This window comes from Schistocerca americana, chromosome 7 (assembly GCF_021461395.2).
Source record: "Schistocerca americana isolate TAMUIC-IGC-003095 chromosome 7, iqSchAmer2.1, whole genome shotgun sequence".
Classification (NCBI taxonomy): Eukaryota; Metazoa; Arthropoda; class Insecta; order Orthoptera; family Acrididae; genus Schistocerca; species Schistocerca americana.
Window position 1 is genome coordinate 631,333,964 of NC_060125.1, and position 22,984 is coordinate 631,356,947.

The following is a 22,984-nucleotide window of genomic DNA, read 5'->3' on the forward strand; positions in this document are numbered from 1 at the left end:
TGCCTGTCATCTCATGGTACGCATTTCTCCTCCTTACATGAGACATGACAACAACGTTTCACCAGGCAACGCCGGTCAACTGCTGTTTGTGTATGAGAAATCGGTTGGAAACTTTCCTCATGTCAGCACGTTGTAGGTGTCGCCACAGGCGCCATCCTTGTGTGAATGCTCTGAAAAGCTAATCATTTCCATATCCCAGCATCTTCTTTCTGTCGGTTAAATTTCGCGTCTGTAGCACATCATCTTTGTGGTGTAGCAATTTTAATGGCCAGCAGTGTAATAAACATTGATCGAAAATCGAAAGCCATACGGAATTTTAAAGTATCGGGCGCCATAGGTGCCAAGTCGCAGGTCGTTAAGGAACAGATGTAGGTCGTAGTTAATCTAGGTAATGGAGCTTATGAATGCACGTTCCTACTAATCAAAAATCTATCCGTAGCCTGTCTCCCGAGTTCAGAATTCCTCAGAGAAGGATGTGCCAAACTAGATTTTGTTAATGTGTGAGGTAACGGTCGAGTTGTGGCGCCCTGGGAGATGGCGTGGGGCCGCAAGGGCTCGGCAAGCCAGGGGTCGCCAGCGACCGCGCGGTGCAACGTCTGTGTCTTTGTTTATATCCGATGTATGCTATTCATGAGGAAATTGGTCAAATATTTACTGTGTTTAAGAAGGCATCGAGACATTAGGCTACTGGCCTACTTTTGCTTCTGTTCCTTTAATATATGTTTATTTAATTTGTTTATGTATTTAATAATGTGTGTTAGAACGTGTTTATGGCCCAGCCGTAGGAATATTTATTTTATTTCAAGTGATTTAAATGTAAATCCAGCGTTTCGTATGTGTTTCAATATGTTTGTGAGTGTGCATTGCCTTGAAGACATGGCGGGAGTGCTGTAGCCATTCACAGCGCTGTTAATGGAGAGACTGTACGGAAGTCACACTCCGGAATCTTTCACATGGAGAGACATACCATGCACTGCTTGGGAATGTAATGTGGTAGTTTCCCGTTACTTTCCACATGGACTCTGCCAAAGAAGTACTAGGAATTAGAGTATCCCAAAGCACCGGGAATGAATGGATAACAGAAAACATGTTGAAAAAGATGGAAGAGCGGAGAAAGTGGAAAAGTGTAGAAACTGAAGAAGGCAAAAAGAGGTACAGGAAACTGAATAATGAATTAAGAAGAGAAACTGAAGAAGCAAGAGAAAAATGGATGAACTAGAAATGCGACGAAATAGAGAAAATCGAGGGAGAGGGAAAGTATGAAATGATGTGTAGACTGGCTAGTGAGATAGTTATTGAGCGTAAAACAAAGAGCAATAACATGGAAATAGAAAGAGCGGATGGTACTCTAGCAGAACAACCACAGGAGGTTTTGAACAGATGGCAAGAATATATTGAATGCCTGTATAAGGGGGATGAAATGCAAAGCGAAATTAAGGTTGAAGAGGAGCAATATGTGTCGGAAGATGGAAAGGGATTTACCATCTTGCAAGCAGAAGCAGAAAAGGCGCTGAAGGATATGAAGAATAGGAAGGCAAGTGGAATTGATGATTTGCCAGCAGAACTGTTGAAGAGTCTGGGAAACAAGGCAAGAAAATAAATAGTCTACCTCTGTAATGAGATATATGACAAAGGGGAATGGTCTGAGGACTTCGGTGCAATAGTTATGATACCAATAGAGAAAAAGAGAAACACTAAAAAATGTGAAGAGCACAGTCTAATTTCTCATGCAGCTAAAGTCTTGCTGAGAGTGTTGAATAGAAGGTTATATGGCAAGCTGGATAGAGGGATTGCAGAGGAGCAGTTTGGATTTAGAAGAGGAAAAGGAACAAGAGATGCTATTGGCCTGCTAAGAACTATAGGGGAAAGATATATGGAAAAGGGTAGAGAAATCTTTGCTGTTTTTACAGATTTAGAAAAGGCTTTTGACAGAGTTCGGTGGGACAAGCTGATGGATATTTCGAAGAGGAAAGAAGTAGATTGGAAAGAGAGACGACTGATACAGAATCTATATTTACACCAGAAAGTAAGGATAAGGATTGGAAATGAAATGTCAGAAGGAAGCAGCGTTGGACGAGGTGTTAGACAAGATCGTTGCCTACCCCACTGTTGATGAGATTATTGCGAAAAGCTTAGATGGGAAAAGAGGAATATGTATTGGTGGAAAGAGAATAGAATGTTTAAGATTTGCTGATTAGTGGCAGAAAGTGAGCGGACAGTGAATAACATGCTGAAAGATCTGAATGAAACTTGTGTGGGATATGGGACGCAAATAAACACAGCAAAAACAAAGAGTATGGTCATTAGTACAAGACGCAGACTGTCCAATATTAAAATAGGACAATCTACCATTAGCCAAGTAAGTGAATTTAAATATCTCGGAAGCACAATAACTGAAGACTTGAGATGTCACCAGGAGGTGAAAACTCGAATTGCCATGGCATTCAACAGAAAGAGGAGACTCTTATGTGGCAAATTAGATAAAGGTCTAAGGAAAAGGCTTGGCAAATGTTTTGTCTGGAATGTGCCACTATATAGGGCAGAAACATGGACGCTGAGACGAGAGGATGAAAAAAGGTTAGAGGCATTTGAGATGTGGATGTGGAGGAGAATTGAGAGAATAAGCTGGATGGAAAGAGCGAGTAATGAAAGAGTATTGGAAAGGGTTGGTGAGAGAAGATGTCTGCTGAAGGTTGTAAGAGAAAGGAAAAAGAACTGGTTGGGACATTCATTGAGAAGGGAGTGCTTGCTAACAGATGCTTTGGAAGGATTGGTTCGTGGGAGAAGACTGAGATTAAGAAGGAGATACAAGATGTTAGACGACGTAAAGGGAAGAGGAAATTATGCAGACCTGAAGAGGATGGCAGAAGACCGGACAGCCTGGAGAACTACTGTGTGAAATCCTGCCTTTCGGCAGAACACTGATGATGATGATGTATGGAATTCCGGGAGTACGGCACAGGACAGGGGAGTGCAGGACGAGGAGGCGTGACGGGCTGTCGTGGGAAATACTTGGAGAGTGGAGTAGTTTGCACGTGATCACAAGAGAAAGACATATTTCGTAGTGCCGACTTGTGCACTTGTGAAATTTCCGTGGCTTCTGCAGTGAAGACGTAGTATGCGTGTAGAAGTGAATATCTCGCGAACTATGTTGTTTGCTCATAACTGATTATGTGAAATAGGAATCTATTGTTTCCCCTGTTATTCAACTTATATCTTATTTAATTGCTGGACCATCGACACCAATAAGCGTTTTGCAGTAATCAATGGCATTCTTAAAGGTCCTTCTGCTATCGTACTCATGACTTAAAGTCGTTAAAACAGTACCTGCAGATTTTATTTAATTGCAAACTTTCATTTATGAATTTCTGTGTCACATTCAAAATTCGCAGTTGCCGAGTGATAGGACCTTCGGCCATTCTACTCATGTGTATATTCATTTTGTATACTGTAGACTCAGCAGTAGATGTCTTGTATTGTGGCAACTACGTTTCCCAGCCCCTAGACAACGAAACCAGCCAAAACTTTTAATATTTCAGCTCAGAGTCAGAGTGTATGTAGTTGAGGACCACCACACCATTTCATTTCTATTTGATAGCCCGCAAATGGTAAATGTGTTTTGAGGGAAAAGGGTAATAAAGTGGTCATCGATTTAATAGAAACAGACTCACTCCTTGGCAAATACAATATGTAATTTTTTTCAAAAAAAGAGGCAGGAACAATCAGCGGATATATTTACAGCATGGATGTGTTTCCCTATTAAACATACTGTCACTCGACCTACACAGTTTCGCGGACCAAGATAGGTGCTGTGAGGTGATAGATAAGTAGAATGTTAGAGTGGAACACAATAGAACCATCTTTGTCACCATATAGTAGTCCCCTACTTGCAGCAGCTGAAGCGGATGGTGGCGTGCGACTAGCGTTAGATGCTAGAGAAATTCATCGATTTATCGAACCGGTTCGCACACTTCCAGAAAACCTGCATGAACGAATACAAAAATTCCATTATGTAATGTAAAAATTCACATGTACCAACATTATTTCAGTTACTCAACTCAGCTACGAAAGCAGTTAATTACAGAAGATGGAAAAACAGGGAAGATACCCTGAGTACAATGATTTGTGAATATATGTCTACAGGATGAGTCACTAACTATTACCACCAAGAATAACTCCGAAAGTATGATAGGAGCTGAGAAGTTTGTGGGACAAAAGTTACATGGTACAACGGGGGCCATAATATGACGTTAGTTTTTTGTTGCTAGGTGGAGTCGCTTCAGAGATATGAAGATCATGATAAGAAGATTGCAGCACTGCATTGATACCAATGGTCATCACTTCGAACACCTTCTGTAAATGGACGCTCATGCCACCTTTTTGAACTTCATTGACCGTCAAAGACCTTACTGTTACACATCACTGGATTCGTCTCGATAGCCGCTATCAGAAAATAAGTACCAAACTATAGCATACCATTTGAAAAAACGAAGTTGACCATATCTCGCATGGGACCCCACGTAGCAACAAAAAACCAACGCCATATTATCTACGGTGACAGCAGTAGCTGCAGTACAAAACTGTTCAGCCCTTACATGGATTAAAGGTACTGTGTACACATATTATGCAGCACCTAGCTACACGGACCCTAATGCTTTACACGTTAACTATTAGATTACAAAACAAATTTGATTCTCCCATACTAGTCTGTAAAATTATATAATAGCAAATCCAGTCTGTTCGTCTGTATTTAGTTATTAGTTCGTGCACCAAAATCTCTGTTTCATTTTCATTTCTTACGTTTTCCTATAGATTCACGTATTAATGCCGAACGTGTTTTCTTATCTGCTACACATTCAGGTTACTAGATCATAAAAAGACAGTTTAATTTTAATTTCGAACGCATCTCTGTGAAAGTACTTTAAGGAACCGTTTTCACTCGAGCACAGACGATATTTAATTTACTGAATACGTTATTATATGTATCGATTGTTTAGGACAAGCGAAAGCAAAACAAAGGAATTAACACCGCTCTCTTTTCGCAGCTATTAGGCATCAGCACACTCTTATGTCATTCGTTGTCCTAGAAGGACGTAATATTTTGTGTGGCTCTACAGTTAGCCATATTGATACTTATTTGCAGGAAAGAGGCGCAGATTTAATAAGTCGCTCTCATTTGTGAATTATCTGCAATTATTTACCTAGAATTTTGCGTAAGTGTCATTCATATGGTAATGTATATGTTGAAATGAATATATGTTTTATTTAATCGTATGCTTTTCTCTGTTTTAGTAGTTTTAGTCACCCCATTGTCATGATTCAAGCTGAGGTCTACAAAAAATATATAATGAGCCCTGGCTACATTCCGTACATCTTCGGACGTGCGAAGCTCGATAAATTCACGGCTTAAATTGCATTTACTTTATTGTGTGACCTCAATGAACAATGCTACGTAAGATTTTATGAAGCATTAAGAAATTCAATTCCAATCTTAAAGGCAAAACAAACTTTAATCTCTCAATTGCTTATTCAAACAACAATAATTATTATTATTACAAATTATTATATTCGTATTTTATTTTATTTTTATTTGTTAAAGTACGTATTAATTTCTAATTTCGCTTCAATTTTTAGATCGTAACACAACTTTTTTATTTTCATTTTCAACGGCTTCTTGTAAAAGAACATGTTATAAGTGAATGTATAACAAAAATCCGTTGTCTCCTACACGCTCTGCTGAATTTTTAGACCATGAAAGAAAAGTTATTTTCCTTGTGTTCGTTTCTGTTGTTTTCGACAGAAGCATGTGTTAACACAATGCAGTTTTAAGTTTGTTTTATCCGCTGCCGTACACCATGTACAGTTCAGGAACCATCATACATTTTGACTGAGCCCGACTATATCGCTTTCGCGTCCTTCAGAACAATGAATAGCAGAGTACAGAAACAGATCAACGTTCCCACCCAAAACGGCAATTGTGAAGTGATCGAGTAGGGAAATAATTATTATTTAAAATATGTTTTCTTGTGGGGAGGGGGGACATATAATATGGTGTGGCTAGGGGTGGAACATTTTTGAATCCGCCACTGCCAGCATTTTAAAGATATTTATGAAGTCCGACTTTCAGTTAAGTCAGCATGTTTAACTTTGATTGCTGAAAATTTATCTCAACGTAAAACCAGACTACCAGAAGTTTTCAATAATTTTGGCTTGAGCTTGACGAAATAATATTTCAGAATTAAACGAATTTACAGTTTATTTCCAGTCAGAAAGAAAAATATTTAATATCGATACAAGGGATAATTTTTCGTAGCAGTGAATGTATGTATAATCTCAAAATAGTAATTTCTAACATCACGATATTTTCACTTTACTGAAAGGATGTATTGCCGCTGCAAATTTCCGTTATTGAATGTAGGAAGAGAAGTCCTTAATAATAAAAGGGATTTAGTCTTGCTTTCGCAACACTTGTTTAGGTTCCTACTTTCTCAGTTTCCCGTAATAAAATTAGGTTGGGCCTCGTTTAGTTTCACACGATCTCTGTTTTCGGAATCCATGCTGGTTGGCATGAAATAGGTCATTCTGTTCTGTTCGAGATATCTTATTACTTTGAGATCAGAATATGTTTTGAGATTCTTTAAATTGTGGATCACTTGTGCTTCCCTTCTTGTAGACAGATGTGGTCTGTGCTTTCTTCCTACTACTGGGTATCGGTTTTTGTTCGAAAGATCTACAGCAGATTACACTTAGAAGAGGGGCTATCTGAGCCGCAGGATCAGTATAGAATCCCATAGGGACTACGGCGGTTCCTGGAGCTTTGTTCAGTTTTAACGACTTCAGTTTTTTGTCAACACCAATCAAACTAATATCTATTTCCCTCACCTTCTCAGTGGTACGAAAGTTAAATTCGGACAATACTCCCGGGATTTCCTCTCAAAAGGAACTTTGAAAACGGAGTTAGGCTTTTTCACTTTTTGCTTTGCTATCCAGAATTTCAGTTCCTCTCCTGAGTTGATCGTTGCGTACATGTGCGAACCAAGATGTTACCTGATACGGTAATGCTTTTTTTAACCCAAACCGTACACGTTTATAACTGACATTTTCTACTTACATTCTCGTTGTATTTCTTATTTATAGCACCGGTACTGTTAGTAGATTCCTAGCTACTGGAGGAGATTAGGTGTCGACGATTGTATTCAGCCAAAGACTGAAGTGAACATCCCTAAAACTTGAGTCAGTCTAAGCTCATATTTGAATAATGCTTTTCTACTTCGAGATTTATAGTTTGCATTTTTTCTATTGGTCTAGTCTTGTATGTGGTCGGTAAGTTCGGTGGTGCATGATGAGTGACAGCAGTATGCTGTGTTATCGGGATGTAATGTGTCTAACAGGAGCTGTAGGAGACACGACTTGCGTTTGGTTTGTCTGGAATGATTGACTTTCCTTGTGTATCTTTCTTGGCAATATTTTCTGGTGTAAGATATTCGTAAGCAGCATAATTAAGCACGATAGTGCACTTTTTCAGATGCACAGTTGTTAAGTTTGGAGGTTCCTATCGGTTTTAGCCAACGTCAGCTGTTAGTGGAGCCATCAGCCGCCTAGCTACCCTCAGGACCCTCCCTTCAGGTGAGAGTATTTCTAGGTTTTCGTCTCATGCGCAGACGACCTCAAGAACTGGTAGGATGAACGCCTTGTAGGTGTACAATAGTGTGTCGTTTCTGGCTTCAGCCACCTTTGCTCGTATGTATCCAAGCATATTAAGTCTGTTTCTTGCTTCTGAAGTAATGTTGTTTGTGTGGGCTTTCCAGGACATGGGCTTACATAACATTTATCCAAGATATTTTCACTTGTCTATTACTGTCATGTTTGCTCCCATAGTGTGCAAGTGACAGTGTCTTAAATGTGTTATTTGTGTTTCAAGTGCATAAGGCTTCGTTTTCCATAGTTGCAGACGGTTTGTAGTTGATTCTCATATTTTTGTATGTGGTCTGTACGTTCGGTGGTGCATGGTGAGTGACAGCAATATGTTGTGTCATTGCTATGTAATGTGTAATACTACGACTGAGAATTCGCATTTCACGCTCGAGAAGTCTCTTCAGCCTCAACGGGTGACTGTTGAAAGGTGGCTACGCTGAGTCACAGCGCCAGAAATTGCGCCAAAGAGTATTATTCCGCCGCCTCCACTGGCGCAGTAGTGGTTCAGAGAATGTCGAGGGCAGTGGTAGTTCAGAGGTTGCCGTGGGCAGTGCTTGTTGAGAGGATGTCGAGAGCAGTACTAGTTGAGAGCATGTCGTGTGCAGTTATTCTTCTGTTGGGCGAGAGAGTAGATGCTGCTCGGTTGGTGTAATGTATGTATGGAAGATGTTGCAATGATCACAGTGTATTTTTCGTCAATATATATGGAGCTAACAATTTTTTTTTAATTTCAAATCTCCTTAATCATAATGCCTCTTGGTCACAGGTTCAGTCAACAAATCATCTGGCTCGTGTTCATGTATTAGACTTGTAATTCTGGTTTCTATGTGCAATTACAGTATTTGTGGTTTTTCAATTAGTTCATTGTAAATGGTGTTTAAAATTTCTTGTCGTATTGAGGAAGAACCATGCCAGATACATGTACATTGAATCACACTTCCACACACAGAACAGTTACACTTGTGCTTTGTTGTTTCGTAGCTTTTATAGTTGCAGGGGACTTAATTAATCAATTGTGTTAACGGAAATTTCCGTTCATTCTTTATTGTTATTTTATGCAGTCAGATTGCGTACTAATACTACTCAGGGCCTCGATGTTCCGACACTTCAGTGGGTCATGCGCAATTTCGCTATTCGTCTGAGCCATATCGAATATGCCGTAATCTAAATCCGCATGTCTGTAGTGACATTTACATGTTGAATGAAGTGTGTGCATGCCTTAGTTTGTAACTAGTTTGCATTTTTTTCATATAGATCCATAATTGTCACTCTGTACTTGCAACGCGCATCAGGAACATAATGTATACACACCATGTTTAAGCTGAGCGCCAAAGAATATTCAACTGCTTTAAGGCATTTTATCAATTTACTGCAAGTGGGAGTGTTGTAGGTTGCAAAGTAATTATAAATAATCTTGTAGAGGAAGTAGTGTTAGTGCTTAGTACATGGCGTTGTGACTGAGTGTGAACAGGTTGTGGTGCAACAAACTACATAGCATGGTATCTTTCAGAATGCAAAATTTATTCGGCACTTGTGCTCCACTGATTACATATATACATTGAAATTAAGATGGTGGCGTGGTGTCGGCGTTCTCGAAATCCTCCCACGGCACGGCCATGTTCTTGTAGATGTCTGCGATGACTTTCGCCGAAGCCTTCTGCGTCCTGGGTCTCTCTGGATCGTCGTAGTCCACGGAGTGCAGCCCGAACTTCAGTCTGTGGAAAAGTGCTGAGCGTTATGATTACCCCTACAAAGAGTGTGGGAGCGAATGACGTACTTTTAAAGTGGTAACCGCGAGAAAACTGTGCGTTACACACGTCTGGAATTACAAACTACAGGGGAAGACATAATTATTGTTGAAATGAAAGTTAAATGGAGGTAAATGGAAGACGTAGCTTGGCGAAAGTGTGATAGATAGACCACAGAAGCTCTGTACAGAATCCTGAATCTACGTCTTCTATATCTACATCAGCATCTGCATGTATTCCGCCCACTGTAATTGTCCTGACTATGTCTTCGGTATCCCTACGCGAGTAGTATTATTCGAAAAGTAAGGAACGATCGGTCGCGAAATGGAAACCACAGTGAAAATCCGATGAAGTTTTGCACAGGTGTGTTGGCAGTGTCTCTAGTATGCCCGTCGTTCTTTTTAGTTCTGAGCACACAGGGAGCACATAAAGATACCTAGAACAATAGTGTTTCGCGCCAAGTACGAGGGCCTGGTGAGAAATTTCGCCTGAAGCTATGCAGCCAACATTACATAACTGTCGTGCGTTTTCTTCTTCAAGACAAGTCTCAGCCGCATTCTGCATGGGCTATGAAGGTGTTCCTACATCTTACTCAATTGGAAATGTTTGATTACCCACAATACAGCCCGTAATTGTCTCCCTCTGATTTTCATCTCTGGTCACAAATCATTACACCCCACTTACATGAAGACAACATTTTGATACAGACAACGAGCTGTAGGCCAGTGTAGAGAATTGGCGGAGACCACTGGAGTCTGCCTTCTATAAAGAGGGTATTGGAAAGTTGGTACAATGGTACGACAAACGACTAAGTCGAATGGGCGACTATGGAGATAAGTAGCTGGAAGTTGTAGCTAACTGGTGCGACCTATCGTTCCTTACTTTCCGAATAGCCCACTTACATAGGGATTTGAAGTGTATTCCTAGATTCCTCACTCGATAATATTACTTGAAACTTGTTGGCTTTTGCAGACTAGCTGGCATGTACATACAAGCCCCTTCCAGTTCAGGTTCTTCAGCCGCTCGGTGAAGCTCTCTCTCAGACAAACATTCGGTCATTCGCTTTTCTGCAGCGTTCGATATCCCCTGTTACTGTTATTTGGCACAAGTCCCACATACCTGAGCAACATTCTAGGAATCGTCGTACAAGTGTTAGAAGCCAACTTTCTTTGCAGACTCATTGCGCCACTGCTTTGCGAATGAACTGAAGTCTGACACCTGCTTTTCCTACGATTGAGCCTATGTGACCAATCTGATTCATATCTAAAAATCATTACACCCCAATATTTGTATCAGTTGACTGATTCCAAATGTAGCTCACTGATATTTTTGTTATATGACACTATACGTTTTTTGCCTTTTGTGAAATACACTATTTTATATTTCTGAAAATTTAAAGACAACTACAGACCTTCGCACCATTTTGAAATTTTATGACTATAAGTTTGACGATTTGTGCAGATTTTTTCGGATAGTACTTGATTATAGGTAACTGATCCCAAGAGACAAGAAAATACAGAGACACTGAGGTCAAAAAGTGGGTGAATGACAAGAGGAAATACAAAGCTGATCCAAGTTAAGTACCATTTGGGATTTAAAAAAGTTTATCTGTTTGTTTTCATTTTTGGTTTACTACAGAACTATCTACACACCTTGAACTACTTTTCAACACAGTCACCATGCGGATTAAGATGGGTGTCATATCTTGGCAGCCGGCCGCAGTGGCCGAGCGGTTCTAGGCGCTACAGTTTGGAACCGCGCGCCTGCTAAGGTCGCAGGTGTTAGTTAGGTTTAAGTTGTTCTACGTTCTAGGGGACTGGTGACCTCAGATGTTAAGTCCCATAGTGCTCAGAGCTATTTGAACCATATCTTGGCAGAAATGGCAACATGCCCGCTTTGGAGAATTTAACTGCATGCGGCAAGAACACACTTGACAGTGGCAGAGGAGATCCCTGCAGAAGGCTCGTGGGCAGTTCAGCATTCGACACGGTTTGAAACCAGAGAACATTTTATTAATGAATATCACCGCGATAGCATGCATTCGTACAGATTTTGGACGTTTACCTTGTTCTTACTATCATTCCCAAAGTGCTGGACGCCAAGAAACCTCGAGCTGAGAAAACAAGCTGAAGTCATACGGAACTAGCTCTGGACTGTCAAAAGGGTGACAGAATTGTTCCCAGCAAAAGAAATCAAGCAGCGTCATCGTTACGCGTGGGGTGAGCGGTCGTGCATTGTCATGCATGAACACAATATCACAAGTCAGTATCCCATGTTGCGTCACGCCCCGTAACTTTTTGAATAGCTCACGATTAGCTGTAACGTTTACTTATTTATTTATTTATTTAGCGTATGGCAATGCACATCATTAGCTGTAGATTTGATTACTGTGTCTCGTTCCATCCAGCCTACTAATGAAATTCCTTGGCAGTTCCAAAACCTAGTGCACATCATTTTTCTTGAAAGAAGACGTGGCTATGCTTTTCTGTTTGTAAAGGAACCAGCACGCCGCCATCAAAGAGGCTGTCGTTTTAATTCCGACGTCTTTTGACAAATCCGTGTCTCCCCATCTGTGACAATTCTTTCCAAAATGTCATTTCCGTCTGTCGCATAACGCTGCAAAAACTCCAAGGATGCTCCCGCGCGTTTCCATTTTTGAATGTCAATTTTTCGTACCCATCGTGCACACAGTTTTTGCAATGCAAATATTGAGCCACATTCAAGTTTAATAAAAAAGCGACATGTTTTGAAAACTCGTTGACAAATTGGAATTCATTACCTGCCTACTGCAAAGAACTTGTATGTCTGCACAGCGCACCAGTTCTTCAATTATCAACAATGGAATCGACTGCGTTCCTTACCGTGAACATTTTCCCTTCCTTCGTTTAACATGCTAAACCACCTCCGTGCCATACCTTCTCTCCTCGCGTTGCGCTCGAATGTTTCACTTATCCGGCTTTAAATTTCACAACATCAAACATTTCTCGCATTCAAAAACTTGTTAAAGGCGGTACTTTCACAGCTGACGGGCCGATACATTGTTTTAAGCATGATCACATAACTATGACTTCAGATGTTAAAGTAATGAAGGAAAATGCCTAAGCTACTTCGTTCTCGAGTTTAAGGACGTAACTGCGCATATGCGAGTACCGTGTTGTCAGATGTACGCGAGAGAAGAGCAAACGTTACATACTTTCTGGGTCAGCTCTGTGTGAGGCAGCGTCATGGTTTCCTACGGTAAGGTACAGGAAAATGGCCTTCGTCTAGCTGTGTATGTCAAATGGGTCATGGTGTCTATAGACCGGGCAACAAAGAACACTTACCGATTTCTGGGAAAAATCGTAGTAATATATTAGAACAATAGCAGGGAAAGAGTAGCTGAAATTTCCTCCGTGGGTTCTACGGTAATAAGAGCTTAAGAAATGGTACAATATACCAACGGATCGGAAGAGCTCTATTATCTAATGAACCGGACAGAAATTGGAGATCGATGATGATACATATCAGCGCAGAGATGCTCCTACAAGATGCGTGTGGAAGCAGGTAGTACAGGGATAGCAACGGTGGAATGATGGTGAGACTGTGCACTGGCATTAGTGTATCCAGCACATCTGGCTGGTGGGAATGAAAGAGATAATTCCAGGAAATATTTACAAGACACATGTCAGGGCCATACAGTGGTCGAAATACTCGAAGTGTTGCACATATCTGCTATGTGGTTTCATCTTGCTCTGCATTCTTAGGTCACTAGTGCCGGCGATACTCACGAGTATCCATTCATCCACTCCAGGTTGTCGATCAGACTCCAGTGCGTGTAGCCAATCATTGGAACACCATCTTCGTTGATGGCGCGCAAGATAGCTGACACGTAGCCCTGCAAAAAATAACAGTGCCACTATAATATCATTAAAAATATATCACTACCTATTCTACAATTAAATATTCATCGCAGACGATCATGAAGACGAGTGTGACGAAAAATGAGAGAACGTCAGCTGTAAAAATCGCTGCAGATATTAATCTCGCACTTGCTAACCCTGTCAACACCAAAACAACATTACGGGAGCTCCATAAGCAGGGAACAGATGAGGGAGCTGTAATTCTGAAACCCCTCAGGTACCGCTCGTGGTTGAATACAACTGCGCAACCTGCGGGCTTGGCCAGCATCGACATCTATGTTGAAACATGCGATTCTCGAGTTGTTTCTGTGTTTTTGTCCAACACCTGTGTCTCTTTTAAGGTCCGTGTCATTTCTATCGCATTTCTTGTCCCTCTGTTTTTTCACAAGACAAGCTACCTCATTCATAAACTAGATTCTGTCTCCCAGTCTCCTTCTCCATTCATACCCTTAAGATTTCTTTGCCATACTTGACACAATATTACTTGTTCTATGGGTACCAGTTGACTGGAATACTCTCTTTCAAATTCTAAAGGTGGCAGGGGTAAAATACAGGGAGTGAAAGGCTATTTACAATTTGTACAGAAACCAGATAGCAGTTATAAGAGTCGAGGGGCATGAAGGGAAAGCAGTGGTTGGGAAAGGAGTGAGGCAGGGTTGTAGCAGTAAAGGAAACAAAAGAAAAATTTGGAGTAGGAATTAAAATCCATGGAGAAGAAATAAAAACTTTGAGGTTTGCCAGTGACATTGTAATTCTGCCAGAGACAGTAAAGGACCTGGAAGAGCAGTTGAACGGAATGGACAGTGTCTTCAAAGGAGGATATAAGATGAACATCAACAAAAGAAAAACGAGGATAATGGAATGTAGTCGAATTAAGCCGGGTGATGCTGAGGGAATCAGATAAGAAAACGAGATAGTTAAAGTAGCAAAGGAGTTTTGCTACTTGGCGAGCAAAATAATTGATGGTGGTCGAAATAGAGACGATATAAAATGTAGACTAGCAATGGCAAGGAAAGCGTTTCTGAAGAAGAGAAATTTGTTAACATCGAGTGTAGATTTAAGTGCCAGGAAGTCATTTCTGAAAGTATCTGTATGGAGTGTGGCCATGTATGGGAGTGAAACATGGACGATAAATAGTATGGATAAGAAGAGAATAGATGCTTTCGATATGTGGTGCTACAGAATAATGCTGAAAATTAGATGGGTAGATCACATAACTAATGAGGAGGTATTGAACAGAATTGGGGAGAAGAAAAGTTTGTGGCACAACTTGACAAGAGGAAGGGATCGGTTGGTAGGACATGTTCTGAGACATCAAGGGATCACCAACTTAGTGCTGGAGGGCAGCGTGGAGGGTAAAAATCGTAGAGAAAGACCAAGATATGAATGCACTAAGCAAATTCAGAAGGATGTAGGGTGCAGTAGGTACTGGGAGATGAAAAAGCTTGCACAGGATAGAGTAGCATGGAGAGCTGCATCAAACCAGTCTCAGGACTGAAGACCACAACAACAACAACAACAACAACACGAGTACCAGATTTCCTAGTCCTTTCTTTCGTTTCAGTTCTGGACATCACTGTTGCCAGGAACTCTGTGGACCTTTCATCTGCGTCAGGTTTAATTTCATAGCATTATTACTTCTTTTAGTACTTCTTCATAAACAACTGCCGCACACGACAAATTAATGTCAGTGGTCACGAGATTATTCTCCAAAGTAGCGTATCTGTCTTTGTAGCTTGGCTGACACTGTATTTCCCACTTCTTTCCTTTCTTTTATTTGTCTGAGCTGCCTGGCCTGAAACTGACGTCGAAAACAGGACGAGAATGTTGACTCACCCTGAGGTAGTGGACGCGACCTGTGTCGTTGAGCACGCCAGGAGGGTCCACCCAGCCGTTCTCCGTGACGAAGATGGGGTAACCCGGGTAGGAGTCGTGTATCCAGTTGAGGAGCTTCCGGAGACCCCATGGAACGTCCTGAAACAATTGAGGCACCACTCACGTACAGAGCCTATATACAGGTTACGAACGAATGACAACTGAAAGAACATTTATTTATTTATTTGCTTAACCTGATCTGACTAGAGCCATCAGGCCCTCCCGTTTCATCGGGCCACGGTTTCCCACATATATATTATCTATTACATCATGTTTACATATGAACAAATAGTATAGTGGCATTGTATGGTGCAAATAGTGGCAGTGTGAGTAAATTACTGAATACGAACCAATAAAGGTAGCTGCTGCCACTAATAATGGTAATAATAACAACAATAATAATGATAATAATAATTAAATTAATAACAATAGTGGTAGTGTTAGATATAAGAAGAATTCATAGGCGTACAAAATAGATATTTTCAGATATAGCAAGTTGGGAAAAGTAAATTTAAAGAGACTGGATCGCTAAGAGTACTGGAAAATGAGGAAGATCAGGTTGGAAAGATCGATGTACAAGCGTAACGAGTGGGTATAGCGACAATGGTAACCCTTATTGTAATTCTAGTAGATATATCATTCGCTGTCTTCTGAAATTTATTTTCCTAATGTAATGCCAGGAGTTATTCCAGCGACGTCTTCCTGCTACTGAGAAGGACTCCGAGAAGACGGCTAAACGACGGTGAGGGCAGGAAGGATTTTGCAGTGACGGGGGGTCCCACGTTGTTCAGACAAAGGTGCTGAGATGAAGGAGATATAAAACGGAAATTATTCATTGAAAGGATAGTAAAGAAGACGGAGGTATGGAAATCCCTGCCGTTGTCTGCATGCAGCCAGGATAGCTCTACATATGATGGTGGCATATGGTCAAAGAGTAGAACATTACAAATGTAATGAACACAGCCATATATAAGCCGCTCCAGACGCCACGAACTTTCTGAAAAAGACTTCGCAGGATAACATCGCTGTAATCAATAACGGAAAGTAGAAGTCTTTGAACAAGTTTCTTTTTCAGAACGTGACGGAAGAGCTTTTCATATTTTTGTAGGACATGGAGAGATGCTGAGGCCTTCTTCCACACTGCAGTGACGTGCTGCGTCCAGTTTAGATTTTCATCTGTTATTGCTTCTAGACTCTTTTCTGAAGGAAAGAAGATGGTATTTGTCCCATTTAGCGTTAAAAATGGTAGGGATTCCCCATATTTCGGGATAATGAGCCCAGAACTAGCAACCAGTACCGGTTGGCTTTTGCATGGCCTGAGTTTTAACCCTATATCCTGTGCCCATATGTCTATCAGAGTGTGACTACTGTTCGTATGATGAGTAGGAGCAAGTTGAAACAGTGACAGATTTGAAGAAAAAAGGATCCGCTTAAATTTTATACTGGATAGATCTCTGTATAGAAAATTTATGTATGTCACCAGTCATTATCTAGATAATGGAAACACCTGCTTGGTGGGTTACGAGAAACCCTGGGCTACGGTACCCACCGAGATCCAGTAGGGTTATGTATGTTACCAGTCATTATCTAGATAATGGAAACACCTGCTTGGTGGGTTGCGAGAAACCCTGGGCTACGGTACTCACCGAGATCCAGTAGTTGGTATTGTAGCCTTGAATGGTGGAGGTGACGACACCGGCGTCATATGTCTTGGAAGGCACGTCGCCGCTGCTTCCAGATGTTATCAGAGACGTCGTGTAGTGGTTGAGTCCGAAAAAGTCGGCCGTACCTGTGGACAGTAGAGGTATGCAGCTGGTTAAAGCTCCGCGGCCGGTAGGGCGGTGCTGTACTTTTTTAATTTTTCAGTCACTTTTCTTATTGGGCCAGGCACGGTGTCGTAGAGTGAAACTCTCTTCAACGAGAATATCTTGTCCTTCTAGGACTAGAAATGGAAGTCATTTAAAACAGCTACCCTGTGTGACAAAAAGGCTGAAGCAACTAGAACGGATGGAGGAAATGTATAACATTGCATCCCCTCTCACCCTCATCCATCCTCTAAGTGGGTTGTGAAGGGTCTCATACAGCGGCTGTATCCTCTGCTGAGGTTAGCCGCTACAACTGTTGTAAGCACTCCTTGATATCCTGGACACTGACACTGGGACAGGCATGATGTCCATCCTGGTTCCACGCATGTTCTGTTGGGAGAAAATCTGGTGATTTGCTGGCCACATGATCCCTAAACTTCAAGCAGGAAGTTTATAGACACATGTCATGTGCGGGCGATCTTTGTGATGTCGAGAAATGGTACGCCGATATTGTCGCCTGAGACGTACCACTTAAGGACGCAAGATGTCCGTGACGTAACGTTGTGCCTTCGGAGTTCCATAAATCACGACCAGCCGTGACCCACGTCATCATCGATGGGTACCCACACCATTACACCAGGAGTAACTAGACTGTGACTCTCCAAAATATTGGCAGAATGGGACCTCTCCCGAGGTCGCCACCATACTCCCTGACGACAGTCAGCTGGGCTAACGTGCAACCACATTCCATTGCTGAACACAGCATGACGCCAACCGTCGGCAGTCCGCGCTTCCTGGTCACGACATCACTGCAAATGCAGCCGTTTGTGTTGGAGTTCTAGCGGCAGCCTACAAATACGACGATATCTCCCTAGTCTGGCCGCTGTAAGACTCCAGAATGACGCAGAATGCTGCAGGGAGTGCATTACTTGCTGTCTGATGGCGGACGCAGATGTGAAGGAGTTACAACGAGCTTTGTGCACAACATAGCGATCGTCCCTTTTAGTGGTCAAGCATGGTCCAAAAGATCATTGACGATGAGTATGTCTGACCTCATGTTCCCATGCAGCCCAACGTCCAGCCATTATCACACCCAAATGCCCCAGAAATTAGGATACTGCACTATTCGATCAACTGACCAAATGGAGACCCACAAGGAGAGGTCTTTCAAACTCTGTCAGGTGCTGACAACGCTATCTAACAAGAGTATGAGTGACTGTGACCAGTCAACATCTAACGCAGTTCACGTTACCTGTATAGCATACTAGGCATGGTGGCAACACTAGACGTGAGCCACACTAGGGCACTCATGTGGTATTTCTACCTGTCACAGATACTTTCAACCCTAATAATTTATAAGGCACCAATGGTGTACACATGTAAGAACTTAAACTGACACCCTCTGGCTACTACAATTTTTTTATCAAGCAGTGTAATTAATATTTTTGGGAACTTATTATTTGGTTGGAACAGAAACATTGTAACCTAATACTCGAAGTTAGCCATGTAGTTCATCCCTAGTTTTGACACTTTTTATTTAACTTCATGTGACAGTTATAGTGCTAACATCTTCACCGATTCTCTCGCAGTTGCTCCTGCAATGCCGTTTCTCTGGTAGGCAGCAATATTCGTCACCTTTGAAACTGCGTTTTGGTAAGGCTGACACGTGGAAAATACCAATATCCTGCATGACGTGCGAGTGTAGACAGAAGCCTTGAGAAGTATCCTGTGTCTCTGTGCGTCGGCTACTCACCCTTGATGAGGAGAATCTCGGCCAAGGAGAGCGAGGGCAGGCGAGACCTGGCTCTCCCCTCCTCCTTGCTGTTGGCTGCCACGCGCTGCCGCACCACCTTGGGGAAGTTGCCCAGCAGCGAGAAGATGGGATTCGCCCAGAGCCCGATCTGCGAGCAAGGGGTTGTGTTATTGGAAAGTCTACAAAACTAGTGATAGGACAATAAGAGACTGGACACGGAAGCAAACATAGACAGTTTATGGTGGCACTGCTGACCTCAAACTGCAGCTGACGTTCCGAAGCGTCTGCGTCCTCCGCGCTGTTGGTCAGCGGCTCGTACCAGCCTCCGTCCAGCGTGATGCCAACCTTGCCTGAAACGACAGTCTAGATCACTGGCTGCCACTACAGTACTACCATTTTGGTATGTCGTGACTTTCATGGCCACAAATAAGAGTCGTTGCTAGGTTTTTAAACACACTAGAAGACAAAAAAAATCGACGTCACACGAAGGAAATCTTAGAATCGGGTGGAAATCGGAAGTTGTGATGTACACGTAAAGACAAACAAACGCTTACACTTTTACGAAAACTGGTTGGTTTATTCAACAGAAAGTACATTAAAATTGGTACACCACGAAGATGACGTGCTACAGACGCGAAATTTAACCGACAGGAAGAAGATGCTGTGATATGCAAATGATTAGCTTTTCAGAGCATTCACACAAGATTGGCGCCGGTGGCGACACCTACAACGTGCTGACATGAGGAAAGTTTTCAACCGATTTCTCATACACCAACAGCAGTTGACCGACGTTGCCTGATGAAACGTTGTTGTGATGCCTCGTGTAAGGAGGAGAAGTGCGTACCATCACGTTTCCGACTTTGATAAAGGTCGGATTGTAGCGTATCGACTTTGCGGTTTTTCGTATCGCGACATTGCTGCTCGCGTTGGTCGAGATCCAATGACTGTTAGCAGAATATGGAATCGGTGGGTTCAGGAGGGTAATTCGGAACACCGTGCTGAATCCCAACGGCCTCGTATCAGTACCAGTCGAGATGACAGGCATCTTATCTGCATGGCTGTAACGGATCGTGCAGCCACGTCTCGATCCCAGAGTCAACAGATGGGGACGTTTGCAAGACAGCAACCATCTGCACGAGCAGTTCGACGACGTTTGCAGCAGCATGGACTATCAGCTCGGAGACCATGGCTGCGGTAACCCTCGACGCTGCATCACAGACAGGAGCGCCTGCGATGGTGTACTCAACGACGAATCTGAATGCACGAATGGCAAAACGTCATTTTTTCGGATGAATCCGGGTTCTATTTACAGCATCATGATGGTCGCATCCGTGTTTGGCGACATCGCGGTGAACGCACGTTGGAAACGTGTATTCGTCATCGCCATACTGGCATATCACCTGGCATGATGGTATGGGGTGCCATTGATTACACGTCTCGGTCACCTCTTGTTCGCATTGGCGGCACTTTGAACAGTGGACGTTACATTTCAGATGTGTTACGACTCGTGGCTCTACCCTTCATTCGATCCCTGCGAAACCCTACATTTCAGAAAACGTTCGACTGCTGCCCTGGCCAGCACATTCTCCAGATCTCTCACCAACTGAAAACGTCTGCTCAATGGTGGCCGAGCAACTGGCTCGTCACAATACGCCAGTCACTACTCTTGATGAACTGTGGTATCGTGTTGAAGCTGCATGGGCAGCTGTACCTGTACACGCCATCCAAGCTCTGTTTGACTCAATGCCCAGGGTTATCAAGGCCGTTATTACGACCAGAGGTGGTTGTTCTGGGTACTGATTTCTCAGGATCTATGCACCCAAATTACGTGAAAATTTAATCACATATCGGTTCTAGTATAATATATTTGTCCAATGAATACCCATTTATCATCTGCATTTCTTCTTGGTGTAGCAATTTTAATGGTCAGTAGTGTACTTCACAAACTGAGTAAGTCAGTATCACGTAGGACCACCCCTGGGTCTTATGCAAGCAATTATTCTGGCATTGACTGGCAGAACTGTTGGATGTCCTCCGGAGGGATATCGTGCCATGTTCAGTCCAGTTCGTGCTTTAGATCATAAACATCCCGAGCTGGTTGGTGGGTCCTGGCCATAATGTTTCACACGTTCTCAATTGGGGAGGAATCCGGCGACCTTGGACCAAAGTTGGGTTTCGCAGGCATCCATACAAGCAGTAGAAAGCCTCGCTGTATGCCGGAGGGCGTTATCTTGCTGAAATCTGTGCCCACAATGGCCTGCCATGAAGGGCACCAAAAGATGGTGTACAATATTGTCTACGTACCAACGTGCTTTAAGGATTCCATAGATGACAACCAATGGGGTCCTGCTGTGACAAGAAATGGTACACCTGACCATTACTCCCAGATGTGGGACTGTATGGTAGGCGACAGTCACGTTGGTGTTCCACCACTGTCCAGGGCGTCTCCATACAAGTCTTCACGCTAGAGTCTCATGCACTGGAGTAGAATTGTCTTCAGTGAAGAGCCCGATGACACCTCTGACAATGTTGAGATACCAACTTGGCTATCACACACCACCCTACCTTGGCCAGCAAGGTTGCCAGATCTCTCCCCAACTGAGAACATTGGGAGCACTATGGGCAGAACCCTTCAACCACTCGAGATTTCACTATCCAACGCACTCATTAGACAGAATTTGACTCGATATCCCTCAGGAGGACATCCAACAACTTTGACCATCAATGCTAAGGCGAATATCTGCTTGCATAAGGGACAAATGTAGGCCAATCCGTTACTGACTTGCTCCGTTTGTGAACTTCTTTCTCTTGAATAAATCATCCATTTTTTTCTGAAACTGTAATCATGTCCCGGCCGGGGTGGCCGAGCGGTTCTGGGCGCTACAGTCTGGAACCGCGCGACCGCTACGGTCACAGGTTCGAATCCTGCCTTGGGCATGGATGTGCATGATTTCCTTAGGTTAGTTAGGCTTAAGTAGTCTAAGTTCTAGGGGACTGATGACCTCAGAAGTTAAGTCCCATAGTGCTCAGAGCCATTTGAATCATTTTGTATTCATTTCCTTGTCTGTACATGTCCATCGGATCTACCAATTTCCGTCTCATTCCTATTATTTCTTCGTGGTCTGTCGTGGTATGTCTCAGAGTTTATGTTGCAGTTATTTTCTAATTTAGCTGGAAGAGCAGTAATGTTTTGTGACACCTGTTAGTGAAATGCTTCCGTCTAGTGGAAAACTAATTATCGTTTATTATGAACTAGTGTTAACAGCGCAGCCTCGAGTCTCGGGCATGGGTGTGTGTGTTGTTCTTAGCATAAGTTAGTTTAAGTAGTGTGTGAGTCTAGGGACCGATGACCTTAGCAGTTAGGTCTCTTAGGAATTCACACACATTTGAACAGTAATCTTAACAGCCACATGTACAGGGTGGCGCAGGGGAACGGGAGATTTTGAACGCTACAGTTGACAGCACTGTAGCGTCGGCAGATGTTCGAAACTTTGCACAATTGATGTGAACGCATTGCCATTTAGTAATCATGGAGAATTGGACTGGTGCGGAACGTGCAGTAGCTGTGAGAGCGTTTTGCAAAAATGGTGATAGTGCGACTGCCGCGCAGAGAACATTTTGAGAGCATTACCAGCTTGGACGTCATGGACGTGTCCCATCTGCGCATGCGATTACAACGTGGGTGCTTAATTTTGAAGAAACAGGATTTGCCTTGAAAAAGAAACCTCAGGTGGCATTCCAACGGTACGTACCCCAGAGAACATTGCAGCTGCTAGAGCTGCAATCGAGAGAAGTCCTCGCCGCTCCGTTCGACAGCACGCATCTTCGCTAGGGATTAAGCGACGAAGCTTACAAAGAATACTGTACGAATTGGACTTCCATCCCTATAAGTTGCAGATTGTGCAATACTTACATGAACGAGACCCAGCGCCACGTATGGAGTTTAGTAGCCAGATATTGGCTAAAATCAACGGGGACGCGAATTTCCTTGGTAATTTATGGATATCAGACGAAGCCCATTTCCACCTGAACGGATTCGTGAACAAACAGAATTTTCGTTATTGGGCACAGGACAATCCTTGTGAGTTTCACCAGCGACCACTACATAGCGCCAAGGTCACAATATGGTGTGCTGTATCATGTCATGTTGTTATCGGCCCTTATTTCTTAGAACGCGAGGATAGTAGTGCAGTGACAGTAACATCCGCT

General features: G+C 42.7%; 1 protein-coding gene across 1 annotated transcript in view; it reads right to left on the minus strand.

The window, feature by feature from the left end:
• Nucleotides 1-22,984, minus strand: part of LOC124623157 (myrosinase 1-like) — a 242,230-nt gene that overhangs the window by 199,821 nt on the left and 19,425 nt on the right. The window lies entirely within an intron of this gene.